We start from the raw sequence: 9,391 nt of genomic DNA, 5'->3' as shown, positions 1-9,391 counted from the left end.
CCCCACAGTAACTGAATTAACTTGTGCGTGTTGATCCTTAAATGGAAATAAATATGGTTACTTATCCCACAGAGATGTTGCCAGATTCTTTGTTTTATTGAGATTGGGTTTATTTTGTGTGTGTGTGTGGTTTTTTGAAAGAAAGATTTCATGGCTTTCTTTGTATCATGGGGCATTGAAACATCTGAACAAATCAATGTCTGGGGGCGAGGCAGATGTTTTCCCCTTCACGTCTTTGGATTACTGAGCAACTTGTCAGTAGATTCAAACAAAAATAAACACAAGACAACTTTTTGCATTACTTCAGTCTTTCCAAGGCAGGCGCTGGAAACTCGTCAGATGCAACTAATCTAGCATCCAAACACCACGCGGATACCTGTCGCTGCTATGCCCTGAGCCCGCTCCCACCTCTGCCCTGCTGCTTTGGGGCTGGTATTCCATCATCTGGAGACATGTGCATAGTGTTGGGAAGAGGAGGAGGAGAAAATAAGAAGAGTGCCGGGCTGGGAAGAGGTCAGCCGAAGTTGTGCAGGGCAAGCCTGAACATGCCATTGGAGCAAACCCATGCACCATTGAAGTTCTTCAGTGGGAACATCTGGCAGAACCCCATGATGGGGTCTTCACTGGGCTTGAGCTGGTCCACAACCATGCTGGCAACGTGGCTGGCTGGCTGGCTCAGGTCCGTGTGGTGCTGCTATGCTGGATTTTCTGGAACAGAAGGCTGGACAACTTTTCCACAATGGCAGCTTTCCAATGGAATTGCTGTCCTTCCCATAATAAGGCATGACCGTCAATATAACTGCACCTAGGGGCACCTGGGTAACGCGGTAGGCTGAGTGTGGGACTCTTGATTTCCACTCAGGTCACGGTCCCAGGGTCATGGGATCCAGCCCTTCTGTTGGACTCTGCGCTAAGCATGGAACTTACTGAAGATTCTTTCTCTCCCCCTGCCCCTCTACCCTGCTCCCACTCTCTACCTAAAATTAAAAAAATAAAAATAGATATAAATCGCACCTAGTAGAGTTCTGTTGTTATCAAATAACTAGTGATAATGTTGAATGGAGCTGGTTCTAGTCTGCCCACAGATTGGCTTGTCTCCCATTCTGGGGCATCACTGGGCTTCTGCTGAGACCCGGTGCTGACTCCAGAGCCAGCAGGTGGCAGGACATGGGGCTGAGGTCGGCGAGACTGGGGCAGACTGGGCTAGGCCACACAGGGAGGGTCTGGAGCCCCCCAACGAGGTGTCTGGCACAGGGGGAAAGGCTGCCCAACTCAGTCCATTGCAGGTGCCATGGGCACAGTACAATGGGATAGGCACCTGTCTGTCCCTCTTGTGTCTCTGCATGACCCCGGCCCTGCGTGCCTGCGGGGCACAGGGCCAGGGTCTGGGGCCTGGGGATGCACAGCAGAGGCTCCAGGTGGCCCAAGCACAGCTCCTTTGGCCCAGCCCCCTCCTGGATACCCTAACCCCTGACACTCACCCAGGGGCTGGCATGCATTAGGTATTTTTTATCATCTGCTGTGCATCGCATAACCTGTTTAATGGATCTGGTGGCACAGGATCATGACTGGAGATGACAAATAAATAGAAGGTGTTTTTTGGTAGAACGTACAATGGGGCCTTTGGTAAAAAATATTAAAGCAATGACCTGATTCAATTCAGTAACTTCTAGATGTCCCCCAAAAGGAGAAAATCAAAAGACATTAAGGAGCTGAGTTATCCCTTGACCCCAGGTTGATGTGCAGAAGAAATGGCAAAGATGGAGAATTAATCTCCTAATGTTTTAGATAAGACTATATCATATTGTGTCAATCTCCCTTTTTGTAGAAAATAATATCTGTGGTTAATTGTGAAGCTCCTGGTGTTGACAGAAGAAAGTTCAAAATGTATGGGAATGATGGTAGTCAGAATCCAGCCTCTGGGAGGAAAAAGGGTCCAATTTAGTCCCCAAAGGGAAGCATTTTAATGGGTCGGGATTAAAAATGCAAATGGTGATAGCCCTAAGAAGTGAGACCTGAAAATTAAGAATGTAGAAATACCGAAAGCTTTTTTGTTGCCACAGTAGGTCAACTCTCTGTTCTTCTTTTTGCGTGTCTCCTCTTGGCTCCTCCTTTTGGATTGCATTATTCTGTTCTCCTCTCCCTGGGAGGTCCGTTTGCACGGTGCACTAAAAGGACCAGGATCTCTTCCCCTTGACGGTTGCCTCCTAATATTTTCCCCACCCCTACCAGAAGGATAAGTGGGTACCAAGGTAACAGGCAGAGAGATGGATATTTGGGGCTGAATACTCTTTCTGCACCTACTTCAGTCCATTGGGGTCTGATCAGCATTATAGAAGTGCTTCTCCAATTAAGCTGGCCATATGTGACATCGTATGCTGGTCTACTCAAAGCCACATGAGCAACATGCTACATTTTCCCGAAAGATTTCAAGGCAGGGGAGAACCATTTATATCATGATGAATATGGACACATGAAGGCAGAATATTTGAAATTCACATACAAATGTTTAGGATAAAAACAAGGCTTCAAGACAATGTTATATGTTCAGTGTGATGCCTTAGACCCTGAATCTGGCTGGGGACAATGGAGGTCGTGTGGGGGAGGTCACGGAGGGGAGTTGAGCAGAATGCTTGAAAGTTAAGGTCCCATGTTAACAAATAGTGCGTATTTGTCTATAGTGTACCCTTTAAACTATTTCTATTGGGAACCCAAGTCATTGTCCTGGCCAAGACAGAAATACTCATCCTGGTCACTATCATCATGACCAAATATGTATGTAGTAATACTTAGTAAAATGTAGATCACAGAACAAATAGAAGGGTTGTTGTAGTTGTTGTTGTTATTTTTTTTAATGACTTATCTTTAGGTGCTTAATTCAAAGCAATATGGATGGGTTGATTTCTCTCTGTTAGAGAGAACACCCTTTAATTAAGTATTTCTTTTATAAGACTTGTGAAGGTGTATACGTAAGTGTGTGTGTTTGCATACTTATAATTATTTCCTACGAAAATTGGTTCTTTCTCTTTCGTAGTGCACCCTCAGAGTAAGCTATACCACAGTAATGGACATCTAGGACTAATAAATCATGGAATTACAGTGCTTATAACAATTTACTGTCCACATGGTAGATCCACAGTTGTTTGGATTAGTTTGTTTGTTTTCATCTACTGATACTTCTCCAGGATAATTTTTATGAAACTCGTGGAAACAGAAAATTGGGAGAACTTCACTCAACAAACAGATGCCTGAACTGTGTTTCTCTGCTCTTGCAATGTTTATAATGGCTTAAATGTTTACACATGCATAAGGTACAGGAAATTCTCAAAACGGTAAGAATTTGTTTAGGCTGATCTAATTGGTTTATTGGCTTAGCTACAAGAGCTTTTGAAAAGCACATGTGGAACATCTTAAGGATTATTATTCTTTTTCAGTCTCAAATAAAATGAAGGCAGTAGTGTGTTTGACGAGTGTCTCTCTGAGCCCAACACGCACCACTGTGTGAAGATTGTTGTCTTCCAAGAATACGGTGCATATGAAAGCTTCACATCCATCTCTAATGACTAAATATCTCTACACAGCCTCATCTCTTTTGTCACACTAAGCGCCACCTAATGATGCCTGAGCCCCTGTTGCTTTTCCACTTTCCCCGATGCATCAGACAAATCTTTGCTAAAGTAAATACCACGTGGATCATGTCATGCTTTAGCCCTAGAACCTGCATGAACCCCTGTTCCCTCCATTCTCAAGACCAAACGATTCTGCCTGTATTTTCAATGTGTAAGATGTTCGTTGTCGCTGTACTCTTACTATTTACACTTCTATTTGTGCATCTATGGTTAAAGACGATGTTTTTCTTTTCTTTTTACTTTAAGTAAGACCAGAGGCCCCACTTAAAGTTGTTATTAATGTACAGAAAAACTACAGGTGTGGCGACATCCCCAATAAATGTCAGGTCTGTGAATTTATATGGAATTTGATTTATATGGAATTCCATCATGAATTTCTTGTAACTAGTCAACAGTCAGGAGCTAAAAGAGTATAGCCACAAACAAGACAACGGGCAAGATTGCTAATGAAAGTATAAAGCTGAGCCCAATAAATGGTATGCTGAAAGTGCTTACCTGTTTACAGGTATGGCCGTTAGCTTTCTGTGTATCCACTATAATCATTTTATCGATATGTGTGTAGCATGCTTTATTGGAAACACTTGCTGGAATATTTGACCTCTTAGAGACAGGACATGTTTTTAGTTGTCAACATTTTCAATGCAAATCAGAAAAGGATAAAATTAAAATATGTAAATGCTTTTAGTTTTCTAAAATTTGAAAAAAAATTAATTTTTGAGGTTGATTTCCTAGTCTTAATACTACTTTCTTATTCTTTATTCCAGTCACTATAATGGATGACGGGATAAACACAAGGGAGTTACACAGATCAGTAGAAATATTAACTTCAATAAAACCATTTATTTCTCATTCAGATAGTGGTAGCTTTGCATGAATTTGATGTGCTACGTTCTTTCAAAAAACCCCAAAACACTAACATTTGGGAAATGTGAATTGGAGATAAACTGTCATCATCATAATTCCTGCTGTTCAAGAAAAATTACATCTAAGTTGGAAAAATCATTAAACTTTGATACATTCAACAATCGCAACCATAGTAGAGGTAGACATATATTTGGTCATTTGCAACTGTGACATGGGATATTTGTTCACTAACTTTAAAAACACCTTAAATCCAGGGGTGCCTGCGTGGCTCCGTTGGTTAAGTGTCTGACTTTGGCTCAGGTCACGACCTCCCAGTTCGTGCGTTGGAGCCCCGCGTCGGGCTGTCTGCTGTCAGAGCGGAGCCCGCTTCAGATCCTCTGTCCCCACCGCCTCTCTCAAAAATAAATAATAAAACTTAATAAAAAATTTAAAAAATAATATAAACACCTTAAATCCATTGGTGAGTCAGCTCAAACATCTATAAGTGCGTATACTCAAACAGGTATTCAGCATGTATCAGGAGCTGGGTTATTTAACAGGTTTGAAAACTCAACACTCACGCTACACTCTGTGGGTGCTAGCAGTTTAGTTGATATTCTCAGTTCAATTGGCCAGTATGTAGCCTCTTCATGGCTTTTCCACAAAATTTTTTTAAAAAAATTAAACACGAGTACCTTTTAGTTGCTTACAGTTTGTGGAATGTGTGTGTGTGTGTGTGTGTGTGTGTGTGTGTATTCAAATATGCATACAAAAGAGTACACAATGTGGCGTATTTTTGTCAATATTGGAAATATTCATAGAACGAGCAGAAAGCATAACATAAAACCAAGGCACTCCTACTATTATGTAAACTTGGTAAGAAAATGTGCTTTTCAGTATTGTTTATATCTAGCAACTTATAAAGGGGCTGGCTTACAGTAGGTACTTAATAGGTATCTGTTGAAGGGAAAAAGAGGGCATGACTATCTCTGCTTTATAAAATAGTTGGGGTCTGATGGGATGTTCTGAGTGCTGGAATCTGCTTACACCTTATCGAGGGACCCCACAGACCTTAGCAAAAAGCATCTGTTTCAGATCCCAGTATTGCCAAGTTGAATTCTGGTACCAATGCTCATACTACCTCTGTGACCGTGGACAAGATATTTAAACATCTAACGCCCAAGGCAACTCCTTTATGAAATCAGGAGAATGCACTTACTGCTAGGATGTTGAATTAAATGAGTAACATATATACATTGCCAAGAATCGTGCCTGGCCTGAAATAGACAATAAATCTTGTTATCATTCCTTTCATTCTAGAAGCAACATGGGTACCTAATTGTGGTGTCATACGTAGGTCTGTTACCCTTGCTTCTATCTGGGTATCTCTGAACCACTCTTCCCTGCTTTGATCTAATCTGTGACCACTGTGTAAAGTGACCAAAGAACTAACGCCCAATTCAAATACTAGTAACAGTGAATGGTTTAATACTTAAAGGACAACTAGTTATTTTTGAAGGAAATGAATTCAAGATTGAAAAGTCTTACCACATTGGAATAAAGATATTATGATAAACTTTTAGATATAGTGTCAAAACAATGAGCAAGATCGTTTTAACTAGGAGCATGACCTTCCAAATGACATAATACCATTTGATGTGGTTACTTGTGCTCTATATGAACCTGTGATTGGAATAAATGTTATCAAATATCTTAGGATAAAAAGTTAACTTTTTTCTCACTTCAACCTTGACAATGAATTTGAGACATGTATCTGAGTAAGAAGGTGGATTTATGGAGAATTGGTAGGCTTCTCTCTCTTTGGAATTTCTGTACATCGTAGAGAAAGGAAAAGCAAGAAACAAATGTATGGCTACGGTACCTACTTTTGGGATGTTCTAGTTGTGGCTTTGAACATAACTGGTATAATATAGATGCTGATTAGGAAAACCTGGTAATATCAGGTTGTGACTTTCCACTGGATCTATGTCTTGTCATTAAATTACCAGATGCCCTGTGGAGCAGGTCAAGGATTTCCAACGGATGTTAGAACAGATATGTGAAAACACAGTTGGAAGAGAGGAAAACTTGCCTTTAAAGATAACAACTGCATCAGTTCAAGGGTTGTTCCCATGCAGAAAATTTGGGAATCTGCACGTGGTAAATCTCGGCTAATGACTGACCACGAGTACATAAAAGATATTTCAAAAATGATGAAATTAGAATAATAAGACCATCTATTTGCAGAAGTATTCTGAGTATCGGTTAAGCTAATTAAGCTAATAACACAGACCACGGAGTCTCTATCCCAGTCTGTCTCAATCTTAAGAACATTATATGGCTCAGTTCCAAGTTCCATCCAAAAAGGGATTTATGTCCAGGATCTTAACTCGGGGCATGCAGTTACAGGAGGCCTTTGCTATGTCTTGGCACCCTCAGTGAATCTCCTATTCCTAGGGAAGACATAAGAAATTTACATTAGTAGTGTAAAAATTACCAACAGCTCACCCAAGTCACCCACTGTCTGTTACCATTAAGTAATTAAATGTATATCGACTGCCCACATTGTCTTGAGAATCTCCAGAAGGCCCCGAGCCATAAGGATGAACCAAGAAGGACACATATAGCTTTTGGAAATAATCAGCTATAAAGAAGCTGTTATAAAAGCTATATATATATAAAAGAAATGTATAGAATACTTTTTGAGAACATAGCAGAGAATGTTGGCTTCTACCCAGGAAAAGGGGGAAGGTCAGTAGATGCTTCCATGTTTCAAAAACAATGAGTAAATGTTTCTACAAAAACTAAAGAATAACAGTTTTGGGGGGTTTGGTCTTTTGGGAAGGTTCAAGTAAGACACTATTTAAGACACTACTGCCATGGCATAGCATATATTAGGGGACGATGACAAAGGAGGGAGCTGAAAAGATGGCCACGGTCTGACATGTGTTGGCCCTGTGTGCCAAGTTAAGGAGTTAGCCTTATAGTATTCTAAGTCATAAAGAGCTTTAAGGAATTTTGAGCAGGGGACAAGTCGGATTGGATCTGGATTTTGTCCAGAGCACTCTCAGTGATGTGAAAAACAATACATAGGTGGGCAGGATAGGGGGCAGGGAAAATAGTTGGAAGTCTGTCACATCAATTTGGTCCAGAAGTGATGGGGTTCAAATCAAAGCGGTGTGGGTTAATATGGAAGAAGTCCCCCGGGAATTATAGTCCCTTGGGTAGGAAACGATGTGTCCAACTAAAATTCAGGGTTTTGTTAAGGAGGAAGAAGAGAAGTAATAGTGTGCCGAGTAAGTCACGTTCTCTGCCATTGTCAACAAGAACGAGTCAATGACACCAGAAACAATTTTCCATCCACCCTTCCCATAGTTCTGGCCTCTGCTAAAACCGACGGTCTGGCCCAACGTGACAACATTTACATTGGAGTGCTACACGACAGTAATTCCAATGTTTTTAAACTTGGGGTTTGAAAGTTTGTCTTGGCAGATTTCCCTCAGTTTGGGTTTGGTTTGTTTGGCCAGAAAGTGGCATATTCAGACAGGCTTAAATCCCAACCATAGCAAACACAATCTTAGGCTTTTCAGATTCTATAGTTCAACACACCAGTGATCCTAGGTAGACGGCGCTGGATTACACGTGGGACGTGCTGGCAAGATGGGGGGATTAGGTCATGAATACAGCATCACTGGCTGCCTGGCAGAGGGGTGGGAAGAAAATGGTGTCCAGAGTCTGGAACCTTGGTGCGGGCCTGACTCTGCTACTTGCTTGTTTTTTATCCACTGGAGGAAAATACATCAAGTGTCAGCTTTTGTGTGAACTGCAAAATAGTTCAGTTTTAGACAAACTCCATAAATAATCGCCTATCCATTCCTTTTTCATTTCGATTTCATTATCTAGAAAATTTCATAGGCAAAGCACACTTCTGCTTTGTGCCTGTATCCTCTGCTTATCTCCCGCAGTAAAACAGCCTTGTTGATCACTTAAAGCATATTTTCTGGGTATTTATGTGTATGTGGCATTGCCGGCTTAAATGAAATGATTACTGGCATTTGATAATTTAATGAATCTTTATTTTTCCTGGAACCGAGAACATTGCTGCTGTAAAGGAAATGATTATGAATGTTTCATTAAAAGAAAATCCGGTAATCAAATATAATATAGAATTAAGAGAAGTGCATGTGGCTTAGTGTTCTGGAGTACATAATGTCTTTCGGCAGAAAGCAATCTATTATAAAAGAAATATCCAGCCGTTGTCACCTTGATGACTCTTTGGTCCAAAGGCATCTGCGACTGATATATGGACACTAATAGCTAAGTTCCTCTTGTCTTGGAACTTGTAGAACTCTTCTAGAAGCTGGGTTCTGAGAAGACCAGTCATCTCATTTCACTGGGTTGTGAGGAGGAAATAAAACATGTATATGAACGCACATTGGATGTTCCAAGTAAAACACAAATGTTTGTGATTGTTCTTCTCATCGCATGAGACAGAGTTTCCATTGGTTAGAAGGGCTCAGAGAGGCTGCACGAAGCTTCTGGAGGCAGATCTGGCCATACGCGTAGAATCGGAGGGTTTGACTCATGGATGATACAAATGGGTAACCTTGCTTCAATTGCCCAAGGAAAGCCATCCGTCTCACTAAGGGGACTGGGTAATGGTGCCATAAAACACACTTGCGGACGGGTCTAGCGAGAAATATGAAAGTTGGAATGGACAAGGAAAATTACCTATTGCAGCCCAAGATGCTTGCTTTAAAAATTGCACAGGGGATATTGATCTGACCAAGAATGGCCAGAAATATACATGGGAGCTGCATATCTGTGCATATATATGTATGTACATATATACGCACATTATATTTATCTTTGTGGCCGAGAAAAAAAGGAAAAAGATGAGCATTCGACCTATAAAACAA

At 41.0% G+C, this 9,391-nt stretch overlaps 1 pseudogene; it reads right to left on the bottom strand.

The window, feature by feature from the left end:
• Positions 1 to 512: 512 nt before the first annotated feature.
• On the bottom strand, positions 513 to 1,102 carry LOC125933946 (nuclear transport factor 2-like; annotated as a pseudogene).
• Between the last annotated feature and the right edge of the window lie 8,289 nt (positions 1,103 to 9,391).

Source organism: Panthera uncia (assembly GCF_023721935.1).
Source record: "Panthera uncia isolate 11264 chromosome A1 unlocalized genomic scaffold, Puncia_PCG_1.0 HiC_scaffold_16, whole genome shotgun sequence".
NCBI lineage: Eukaryota > Metazoa > Chordata > Mammalia > Carnivora > Felidae > Panthera > Panthera uncia.
This window is presented reverse-complemented; position numbering and strand designations above follow the sequence as displayed.